Below are 11,881 nucleotides of genomic sequence, written 5' to 3' on the forward strand. Positions count from 1 at the left end.
GGGCCATGACTGTGCTTCGCAGACTGCAAACTACCATCTCCATTCGAAGAGAACACGCACGGATTGGGAAGTCTCTGTTCTCTGGGAGATGTGTGTGGTGCTACTGCCCCGGTGTACGGGGTGGCTCACTGGCCACTAGCAATGTTTCTGTTCGCCACTGTGCGGCAAACGTCGGGCAGCTAAGCTCACTTGGGAAGTACAAGTGCCAGAGTTCCTTTCTGGGGCACCATCAAGAGATCACATTCGTAGCATGCGGGTACTGCTCTCCTCCTAAGCTGTGCATTCGCAGCTAGCTTCAAGGTGTTCCTTTTGTGGATAGACTCTGGTGGAGAGGCCGCTGGAGAAGGCCTCTGCTTCTATGCCCTTTGAGAAGGCTGCTTTGAGGAACCTCTTACCCTAGCCTCTGCCAAGTACAGCCTTCTGCCTCTCTCCAATACTGACTTACTTCTGACAGCTTGTCTTTCCGTTTGAGAAACCGAGAGCCCTTTTCCTGCAGGGAAAATTGTTCGTTTTCTGTTCTTCTTTTGCACACGGTGACGTGCCATCAGGGCTGGTGTTAGGCCTTTAACCACTCGAGGGAGGGCAGCTTCCCATTCACTTTGGAGATGGCACTCCTGCAGCGCTGTGGGCCATGACTGTGCTTCGCAGACTGCAAACTACCCTCTCCATTTGAAGAGAACACGCACGGATTGGGAAGTCTCTGTTCTCTGGGAGATGTGTGTGGTGCTACTGCCCCGGTGTATGGGGTGGCTCACTGGCCACTAGCAATGTTTCTGCTCGCCACTGTGGGGCAAACTCTGTTTAGCTAAGCTCACTTGGGAAGTACAAGTGCCAGAGTTCCTTTCTGGGGCACCATCAAGAGATCCCATTCGTAGCATGCGGGTACTGCTTTCCTCCTAAGCTGTGCATTCGCAGCCGGCTTCAAGGTGTTCATTTTGTGGACAGACTCTTGGGGAGAGGCCGCTGGAGAAGCCTCTGCTTCTATGCCCTTTGAGAAGGATGCTTTGAGGAACCTCTTACCCTAGCCTCTGCCAAGTACAGGCTTCTGCCACTCTCCAATACTGACTTACGTCTGACAGCTTGTCTTTCCGTTTGAGAAAACAAGAGCCCTTTTCCTGCAGGGAAAATTGTCCGTTTTCTGTTCTTCTTTTGCACACGGTGACGTGCCTTCAGGGCTGGTGTTAGGCTTTTACCCACTCGAGGGAGGGCAGCTTCCCATTCACTTTGGAGATGGCACTCCTGCAGCGCTGTGGGCCATGACTGTGCTTCGCAGACTGCAAACAAGCCTCTCCATTCGAAGAGAACACGCACGGATTGGGAAGTCTGTGTTCTCTGGGAGATGTGTGTGGTGCTACTGCCCCGGTGTATGGGGTGTCTCACTGGCCACTAGCAATGTTTCTGCTCGCCACTGTGGGGCAAACGTTGTGCAGCTAAGCTCACTTGGGAAGTACAAGTGCCAGAGTTCCTTTCTGGGGCACCATCAAGAGATCGCATTTGTAGCATGCGGGTACTGCTTTCCTCCTAAGCTGTGCATTCGCAGCCAGGTTCAAGGTTTTCCTTTTCTGGATAGACTCTGGTGGAGAGGCCACTGGAGAAGGCCTCTGCTTCTATGCCCTTTGAGAAGGCTGCTTTGAGGAACCTCTTACCCTACCCTCTGCCAAGTACAGCCTTCTGCCTCTCTCCAATACTGACTTACTTCTGACAGCTTGTCTTTCCGTTTGAGAAAACAAGAGCCCTTTTCCTGCAGGGAAAAATGTCCGTTTTCTGTTCTTCTTTTGCACACGGTGACGTGCCATCAGGGCTGGTGTTAGGCCTTTACCCACTCGAGGGAGGGCAGCTTCCCATTCACTTTGGAGATGGCACTCCTGCAGCGCTGTGGGTCATGACTGTTCTTCGCACACTGCAAACTACCCTCTCCATTCGAAGAGAACCCGCACGTATTGGGAAGTCTCTGTTCTCTGGGAGATGTGTGTGGTGCTACTGCCCCGGTGTATCGGGTGGCTCACTGGCCACTAGCAATGTTTCTGCTCGCCACTGTGGGGCAAACGTTGTGCAGCTAAGCTCACTTGGGAAGTACAAGTGCCAGAGTTCCTTTCTGGGGCACCATCAAGAGATCACATTCGTAGCATGCGGGTACTGCTCTCCTCCTAAGCTGTGCATTCGCAGCCAGCTTCAAGGTGTTCCTTTTGTGTATAGACTCTCGTGGAGAGGCCGCTGGAGAAAGACTCTGCTTCTATGCCCTTTGAGAAGGCTGCTTTGAGGAAACTCTTACCCTAGCCTCTGCCAAGTACAGCCTTCTGCCTCTCTCCAATACTGACTTACTTCTGACAGCTTGTCTTTCCGTTTGAGAAACCATGAGCCCTTTTCCTGCAGGGAAAAATGTCCGTTTTCTGTTCTTCTTTTGCACACGGTGACGTGCCTTCACGGCTGGTGTTAGGCCTTTACCCACTCGAGGGAGGGCAGCTTCCCATTCACTTTGGAGATGGCACTCCTGCAGCGCTGTGGGCCATGACTGTGCTTCGCAGACTGCAAACTACCATCTCCATTCGAAGAGAACACGCACGGATTGGGAAGTCTCTGTTCTCTGGGAGATGTGTGTGGTGCTACTGCCCCGGTGTATGGGGTGGCTCACTGGCCACTAGCAATGTTTCTGTTCGCCACTGTGCGGCAAACGTCGGGCAGCTAAGCTCACTTGGGAAGTACAAGTGCCAGAGTTCCTTTCTGGGGCACCATCAAGAGATCACATTCGTAGCATGCGGGTACTGCTCTCCTCCTAAGATGTGCATTCGCAGCCAGATTCAAGGTGTTCCTTTTGTGGATAGACTCTGGTGGAGAGGCCGCTGGAGAAGGCCTCTGCTTCTATGCCCTTTGAGAAGGCTGCTTTGCGGAACCTCTTACCCTAGCCTCTGCCAAGTACAGCCTTCTGCCTCTCTCCAATACTGACTTACTTCTGACAGCTTGTCTTTCCGTTTGAGAAACCGAGAGCCCTTTTCCTGCAGGGAAAAATGTTCGTTTTCTGTCCTTCTTTTGCACATGGTGACGTGACATCAGGGCTGGTGTTAGGCCTTTACCCACTCGAGGGAGGGTAGCTTCCCATTCACCTTGGAGATGGCATTCCTGCAGCGCTGTGGGCCATGACTGTGCTTCGCAGACTGCAAACTACCCTCTCCATTCGAAGAGAACACGCACGTATTGGGAAGTCTCTGTTCTCTGGGAGATGTGTGTGCTGCTACTGCCCCGGTGTATGGGGTGGCTCACTGGCCACTAGCAATGTTTCTGTTCGCCACTGTGGGGCAAACTTTGTGCAGCTAAGCTCACTTGGGAAGTACTAGTGCCAGAGTTCCTTTCTGGGGCACCATCAAGAGATCACATTCGTAGCATGCGGGTACTGCTCTCCTCCTAAGCTGTGCATTCGCAGCCAGCTTCAAGGTGTTCCTTTTGTGTATAGACTCTGGTGGAGAGGCCGCTGGAGAAGGCCTCTGCTTCTATGCCCTTTGAGAAGGCTGCTTTGAGGAACCTCTTACCCTAGCCTCTGCCAAGTACAGCCTTCTGCCTCTCTCCAATACTGACTTACTTCTGACAGCTTTTCTTTCCATTTGAGAAACCATGAGACCTTTTCCTGCAGGGAAAAATGTCCATTTTCTGTTCTTCTTTTGCACACTGTGACGTGCCATCAGGGCTGGTGTTAGGCCTTTACCCATTCGAGGGAGGGCAGCTTCCCATTCACTTTGGAGATGGCACTCCTGCAGCGCTGTGGGTCATGACTGTGCTTCGCAGACTGCAAACTACCCTCTCCATTTGAAGAGATCACGAACGGATTGGGAAGTCTCTGTTCTCTGGGAGATGTGTCTGTGCTACTGCCCCGGTATAAGGGGTGGCTCACTGGCCACTAACAATGTTTCTGCTTGCCACTGTAGCGCAAACGTTGTGCAGGTAAGCTCACTCGGAAAGTACAAGTGCCAGAGTTCCTTTCTGGGGCACCATCAAGAGATCCCATTCGTAGCATGCGGGTACTGCTTTCCTCCTAAGCTGTGCATTCGCAGCCGGCTTCAAGGTGTTCCTTTTGTGGACAGACTCTGGGGGATAGGCCGCTGGAGAAGGCCTCTGCTTCTATGCCTTTTGAGAAGTCTGCTTTGAGGAACCTCTTACCCTATCCTCTGCCAAGTACAGCCTTCTGCCTCTCTCCAATACTGACTTACATCTGACAGCTTGTCTTTCCGTTTGAGAAACCGAGAGCCCTTTTCCTGCAGGGAAAAATGTTCGTTTTCTGTTCTTCTTTTGCACACGGTGACGTGCCATCAGGGCTGGTGTTAGGCCTTTACCCACTCGAGGGAGGGCAGCTTCCCATTCACTTTGGAGATGGCACTCCTGCAGCGCTGTGGGTCATGACTGTGCTTCGCAGACTGCAAACTACCCTCTCCATTCGAAGAGAACACGCACGGATTGGGAAGTCTCTGTTCTCTGGGAGATGTGTTTGTGCTACTTCCCCGGTGTAAGGGGTGGCTCACTGGCCACTAACAATGTTTCTGCTTGCCACTGTAGGGCAAACGTTGTGCAGGTAAGCTCACTCGGGAAGTACAAGTGCCAGAGTTCCTTTCTGGGGCACCATCAAGAGATCACATTCGTAGCATGCGGGTACTGCTTTCCTCCTAAGCTGTGCATTCGCAGCCAGCTTCAAGGTGTTCCTTTTGTGGACAGACTCTGGCGGAGAGGCCCCTGGAGAAGCCTCTGCTTCTATGCCCTTTGAGAAGGATGCTTTGAGGAACCTCTTACCCTAGCCTCTGCCAAGTACAGGCTTCTGCCGCTCTCGAATACTGACTTACTTCTGACAGCTTGTCTTTCCGTTTGAGAAACCAAGAGCCCGTATCCTGCAGGGAAAAATGTCCGTTTTCTGTTCTTCATTGGCACACGGTGACGTGCCTTCAGGGCTGGTGTTAGCCCTTTACCCACTCGAGGGAGGGCAGCTTCCGATTCTCTGTGGAGATGGCACTCCTGCAGCGCTGTGGGCCATGACTGTGCTTCGCAGACTGCAAACTATCCTCTCCATTCGAAGAGAACACGCACGGATTGGGAAATCTCTGTTCTCTGGGAGATGTGTGTGGTGCTACTGCCCCGGTGTATTGGGTGGTTCACTGGCCACTAGCAATGTTTTTGCTCCCCACTGTGGGCAAACGTTGTGCTGCTAAGCTCACTTGGGAAGTACAAGTGCCAGAGTTCCTTTCTGGGGCACCATCAAGAGATCACATTCGTAGCATGCGGGTACTGCTTTCCTCCTAACCTGTGCATTCGCAGCCAGATTCAAGGTGTTCTTTTGTGGATAGACTCTGGTGGAGAGGCCGCTGGAGAAGGCCTCTGCTTCTATGCCCTTTGAGAAGGCTGCTTTGAGGAACCTCTTACCCTAGCCTCTGCCAAGTACAGCCTTCTGCCTCTCTCCAATACTGACTTACTTCTGACAGCTTGTCTTTCCGTTTGAGAAACCGAGAGCCCTTTTCCTGCAGGGAAAAATGTTCGTTTTCTGTTCTTCTTTTGCACACGGTGACGTGCCATCAGGGCTGGTGTTAGGCCGTTACCCACTCGAGGGAGGGTAGCTTCCCATTCACTTTGGAGATGGCACTCCTGCAGCGCTGTGGGCCATGACTGTGCTTCGCAGACTGCAAACTACCCTCTCCATTCGAAGAGAACACGCACGGAATGCGAAGTCTCTGTTCTCTGGGAGATGTGTGTGGTGCTACTGCCCCGTTGTATGGGGTGGCTCACTGGCCACTAGCAATGTTTCTGTTCCCCACCCTGTGGCAAACGTCGGGCAGCTAAGCTCACTTGGGAAGTACAAGTGCCAGAGTTCCTTTCTGGGGCACCATCAAGAGATCACATTCGTAGCATGCGGGTACTGCTTTCCTCCTAAGCTGTGCATTCTCAGCCAGCTTCAAGGTGTTCCTTTTGTGTATAGACTCTGGTGGAGAGGCCGCTGGAGAAGGCCTCTGCTTCTATGCCCTTTGAGAAGGCTGCTTTGAGGAAACTCTTACCCTAGCCTCTGCCAAGTACAGCCTTCTGCCTCTCTCCAATACTGACTTACATCTGACAGCTTGTCTTTCCGTTTGAGAAACCGAGAGCCCTTTTCCTGCAGGGAAAAATGTTCGTATTCTGTTCTTCTTTTGCACACGGTGACGTGCCATCAGGGCTGGTGTTAGGCCTTTACCCACTCGAGGGAGGGCAGCTTCCCATTCACTTTGGAGATGGCACTCCTGCAGCGCTGTGGGTCATGACTGTGCTTCGCAGACTGCAAACTACCCTCTCCATTTGAAGAGATCACGCACGGATTGGGAAGTCTCTTTTCTCTGGGAGATGTGTCTGTGCTACTGCCCCGGTATAAGGGGTGGCTCACTGGCCACTAACAATGTTTCTGCTTGCCACTGTAGGGCGAACGTTGTGCAGGTAAGCTCACTCGGGAAGTACAAGTGCCAGAGTTCCTTTCTGGGGCACCATTAAGAGATCCCATTCGTAGCATGCGGGTCTGCTTTCCTCCTAAGCTGTGCATTCGCAGCCGGCTTCAAGGTGTTCATTTTGTGGACAGACTCTGGGGGAGAGGCCGCTGGAGAAGCCTCTGCTTCTATGCCCTTTGAGAAGGATGCTTTGAGGAACCTCTTACCCTAGCCTCTGCCAAGTACAGGCTTCTGCCACTCTCCAATACTGACTTACGTCTGACAGCTTGTCTTTCCGTTTGAGAAACCAAGAGCCCTTTTCCTGCAGGGAAAATTGTCCGTTTTCTGTTCTTCTTTTGCACACGGTGACGTGCCTTCAGGGCTGGTGTTAGGCTTTTACCCACACGAGGGAGGCCAGCTTCCCATTCACTTTGGAGATGGCCCTCCTGCAGCACTGTGGGCCATGACTGTGCTTCACAGACTGTAAACTACCCTCTCCATTCGAAGAGAACACGCACGGATTGGGAAGTCTCTGTTCTCTGGGAGATGTGTGTGTGCTACTTCCCCGGTGTAAGGGGTGGCTCACTGGCCACTAACAATGTTTCTGCTTGCCACTGTAGGGCAAACGTTGTGCAGGTAAGCTCACTCGGGAAGTACAAGTGCCAGAGTTCCTTTCTGGGGCACCATCAAGAGATCACATTCGTAGCATGCGGGTACTGCTTTCCTCCTAAGCTGTGCATTCGCAGCCGGCTTCAAGGTGTTCCTTTTGTGGACAGACTCTGGCGGAGAGGCCCCTGGAGAAGCCTCTGCTTCTATGCCCTTTGAGAAGGATGCTTTGAGGAACCTCTTACCCTAGCCTCTGCCAAGTACAGGCTTCTGCCGCTCTCGAATACTGACTTACTTCTGACAGCTTGTCTTTCCGTTTGAGAAACCAAGAGCCCGTATCCTGCAGGGAAAAATGTCCGTTTTCTGTTCTTCATTGGCACACGGTGACGTGCCTTCAGGGCTGGTGTTAGCCCTTTACCCACTCGAGGGAGGGCAGCTTCCGATTCTCTGTGGAGATGGCACTCCTGCAGCGCTGTGGGCCATGACTGTGCTTCGCAGACTGCAAACTACCCTCTCCATTCGAAGAGAACACGCACGGATTGGGAAATCTCTGTTCTCTGGGAGATGTGTGTGGTGCTACTGCCCCGGTGTATTGGGTGGTTCACTGGCCACTAGCAATGTTTTTGCTCCCCACTGTGGGCAAACGTTGTGCAGCTAAGCTCACTTGGGAAGTACAAGTGCCAGAGTTCCTTTCTGGGGCACCATCAAGAGATCACATTCGTAGCATGCGGGTACTGCTTTCCTCCTAACCTGTGCATTCGCAGCCAGATTCAAGGTGTTCTTTTGTGGATAGACTCTGGTGGAGAGGCCGCTGGAGAAGGCCTCTGCTTCTATGCCCTTTGAGAAGGCTGCTTTGAGGAACCTCTTACCCTAGCCTCTGCCAAGTACAGCCTTCTGCCTCTCTCCAATACTGACTTACTTCTGACAGCTTGTCTTTCCGTTTGAGAAACCGAGAGCCCTTTTCCTGCAGGGAAAAATGATCGTTTTCTGTTCTTCTTTTGCACACGGTGACGTGCCATCAGGGCTGGTGTTAGGCCTTTACCCACTCGAGGGAGGGTAGCTTCCCATTCACTTTGGAGATGGCACTCCTGCAGCGCTGTGGGCCATGACTGTGCTTCGCAGACTGCAAACTACCCTCTCCATTCGAAGAGAACACGCACGGAATGGGAAGTCTCTGTTCTCTGGGAGATGTGTGTGGTGCTACTGCCCCGGTGTATGGGGTGGCTCACTGGCCACTAGCAATGTTTCTGTTCCCCACCCTGTGGCAAACGTCGGGCAGCTAAGCTCACTTGGGAAGTACAAGTGCCAGAGTTCCTTTCTGGGGCACCGTCAAGAGATCACATTCGTAGCATGCGGGTACTGCTCTCCTCCTAAGCTGTGCATTCGCAGCCAGCTTCAAGGTGTTCCTTTTGTGTATAGACTCTGGTGGAGAGGCCGCTGGAGAAGGCCTCTGCTTCTATGCCCTTTGAGAAGGCTGCTTTGAGGAACCTCTTACCCTAGCCTCTGCCAAGTACAGCCTTCTGCCTCTCTCCAATACTGACTTACATCTGACAGCTTGTCTTTCCGTTTGAGAAACCGAGAGCCCTTTTCCTGCAGGGAAAAATGTCCGTTTTCTGTTCTTCTTTTGCACACGGTGACGTGCCATCAGGGCTGGTGTTAGGCCTTTACCCACTCGAGGGAGGTCAGCTTCCCATTCACTTTGAGGATGGCACTCCTGCAGCGCTGTGGGTCATGACTGTGCTTCGCAGACTGCAAACTACCCTCTCCATTCGAAGAGAACACGCACGGATTGGGAAGTCTCTGTTCTCTGGGAGATGTGTGTGGTGCTACTGCCCCGGTGTATGGCGTGGCTCACTGGCCACTAGCAATGTTTCTGCTCGCCACTGTGGGGCAAACTTTGTGCAGCTAAGCTCACTTGGGAAGTACAAGTGCCAGAGTTCCTTTCTGGGGCACCATCAAGAGATCGCATTCGTAGCATGCGGGTACTGCTTTCCTCCTAAGCTGTGCATTCGCAGCCAGCTTCAAGGTGTTCCTTTTGTGTATAGACTCTCGTGGAGAGGCCTCTGGAGAAGGCCTCTGCTTCTATGCCCTTTGAGAAGGCTGCTTTGAGGAAACTCTTACCCTAGCCTCTGCCAAGTACAGCCTTCTGCCTCTCTCCAATACTGACTTACTTCTGACAGCTTGTCTTTCCGTTTGAGAAACCGAGAGCGCTTTTCCTGCAGGGAAAATTGTTCGTTTTCTGTTCTTCTTTTGCACACGGTGACGTGCCATCAGGGCTGCTGTTAGGCCTTTACCCACTCGAGGGAGGGCAGCTTCCCATTCACTTTGGAGATGGCACTCCTGCAGCGCTGTGGGCGATGACTGTGCTTCGCAGACTGCAAACTACCATCTCCATTTGAAGAGAACACGCACGGATTGGGAATTCTCTGTTCTCTGGGCGATGTGTGTGGTGCTACTGCCCCGGTTTATGGGGTGGCTCACTGACCACTAGCAATGTTTCGGCTCGCCACTGTGGGGCAAACTCTGTTTAGCTAAGCTCACTTGGGAAGTACAAGTGCCAGAGTTCCTTTCTGGGGCACCATCAAGAGATCACATTCGTAGCATGCGGGTACTGCTTTCCTCCTAAGCTGTGCATGTGCAGCCAGCTTCAAGGTGTTCCTTTTGTGGATAGACTCGGGTGGAGAGGCCGCTGGAGAAGGCCTCTGCTTCTATGCCCTTTGAGAAGGCTGCTTTGAGTAACCTCTTACCCTAGCCTCTGCCAAGTATAGCATTCTGCCTCTCTCCAATACTGACTTACTTCTGACAGCTTGTCTTTCCGTTTGAGAAACCGAGAGCCCTTTTCCTGCAGGGAAAAATGTTCGTTTTCTGTTCTTCTTTTGCACACGGTGACGTGCCATCAGGGCTGGTGTTAGGCCTTTACCCACTCGAGGGAGGGCAGCTTCCCATTCACTTTGGAGATGGCACTCCTGCATCGCTGTGGGCCATGACTGTGCTTCGCAGACTGCAAACTACCTTCTCCATTCGAAGAGAACACGCTCGGATTGGGAAGTCTCTGTTCTCTGGGAGATGTGTGTGGTGCTACTGCCCCGGTGTATGGGGTGGCTCACTGGCCACTAGCAATGTTTCTGCTCGCCACTGTGGGGCAAACGTTTTGCAGCTAAGCTCACTTGGGAAGTACAAGTGCCAGAGTTCCTTTCTGGGGCACCATCAAGAGATCACATTCGTAGCATGCGGGTACTGCTTTCCTCCTAAGCTGTCCATTCGCAGCCAGCTTCAAGGTGTTCCTTTTGTGGATAGACTCTGGTGGAGAGGCCGCTGGAGAAGGCCTCTGCTTCTTTGCCTTTGAGAAGGCTGATTTGAGGAACCTCTTACCCTAGCCTCTGCCTGGTACATCCTTCTGCCTCTCTCCAATACTGAGTTACTTCTGACAGCTTGTCTTTCCGTTTGAGAAACCGAGAGCCCTTTTCCTGCAGGGAAAAATGTTCGTTTTCTGTTCTTCTTTTGCACACGGTGACGTGCCATCAGGGCTGGTGTTAGGCCTTTACCCACTCGAGGGAGGGCAGCTTCCCATTCACTTTGGAGATGGCACTCCTGCAGCGCTGTGGGCCATGACTGTGCTTCGCAGACTGCAAACTACCTTCTCCATTCGAAGAGAACACGCTCGGATTGGGAAGTCTCTGTTCTCTGGGAGATGTGTGTGGTGCTACTGCCCCGGTGTATGGGGTGGCTCACTGGCCACTAGCAATGTTTCTGCTCGGCACTGTGGGGCAAACGTCGGGCAGCTAAGCTCACTTGGGAAGTACAAGTGCCAGAGTTCCTTTCTGGGGCACCATCAAGAGATCACATTCGTAGCATGCGGGTACTGCTTTCCTCCTAAGCTGTGCATTCGCAGCCAGCTTCAAGGTGTTCCTTTTGTGTATAGACTCGGGTGGAGAGGCCGCTGGAGAAGGCCTCTGCTTCTATGCCTTTGAGAAGGCTGCTTTGAGGAACCTCTTACCCTAGCCTCTGCCAGCTACATCCTTCTGCCGCTCTCCAATACTGACTTGCTTCTGACAGCTTGTTTTTCCGTTAGAGAAAACAAGAGCCCTTTTCCTGCAGGGAAAAATGTCCGTTTTCTGTTCTTCTTTTGCACACGGTGACGTGCCATCAGGGCTGGTGTTAGGCCTTTACCCACTCGAGGGAGGGCAGCTTCCCATTCACTTTGGAGATGGCACTCCTGCAGCGCTGTGGGCCATGACTGTGCTTCGCAGACTGCAATCTACCCTCTCCATTCGAAGAGAACACGCACGGATTGGGAAGTCTCTGTTCTCTGGGAGATGTGTCTGGTGCTACTGGCCCGGTGTATGGGGTGTCTCACTGGCCACTAGCAATGTTTCTGCTCGCCACTGTGGGGCAAACGTTGTGCAGCTAAGCTCACTTGGGAAGTACAAGTGCCAGAGTTCCTTTCTGGGGCACCATCAAGAGATCACATTCGTAGCATGCGGGTACTGCTCTCCTCCCAAGCTGTGCATTCGCAGCCAGCTTCAAGGTGTTCCTTTTGTGGATAGACTCTGGTGGAGAGGCCACTGGAGAAGGCCTCTGCTTCTATGCCCTTTGAGAAGGCTGCTTTGAGGAACCTCTTACCCTAGCCTCTGCCAAGTACAGCTTTCTGCCTCTCTCCAATACTGACTTACTTCTGACAGCTTGTCTTTCCGTTTGAGAAACCATGAGCCCTTTTCCTGCAGGGAAAAATGTCCGTTTTCTGTTCTTCTTTTCACATGGTGACGTGCCTTCACGGCTGGTGTTAGGCCTTTACCCACTCGAGGGAGGGCAGCTTCCCATTCACTTTGGAGATGGCACTCCTGCAGCGCTGTGGG

Source organism: Kogia breviceps, chromosome 5, assembly GCF_026419965.1.
Source record: "Kogia breviceps isolate mKogBre1 chromosome 5, mKogBre1 haplotype 1, whole genome shotgun sequence".
NCBI classification, from domain to species: domain Eukaryota; kingdom Metazoa; phylum Chordata; class Mammalia; order Artiodactyla; family Physeteridae; genus Kogia; species Kogia breviceps.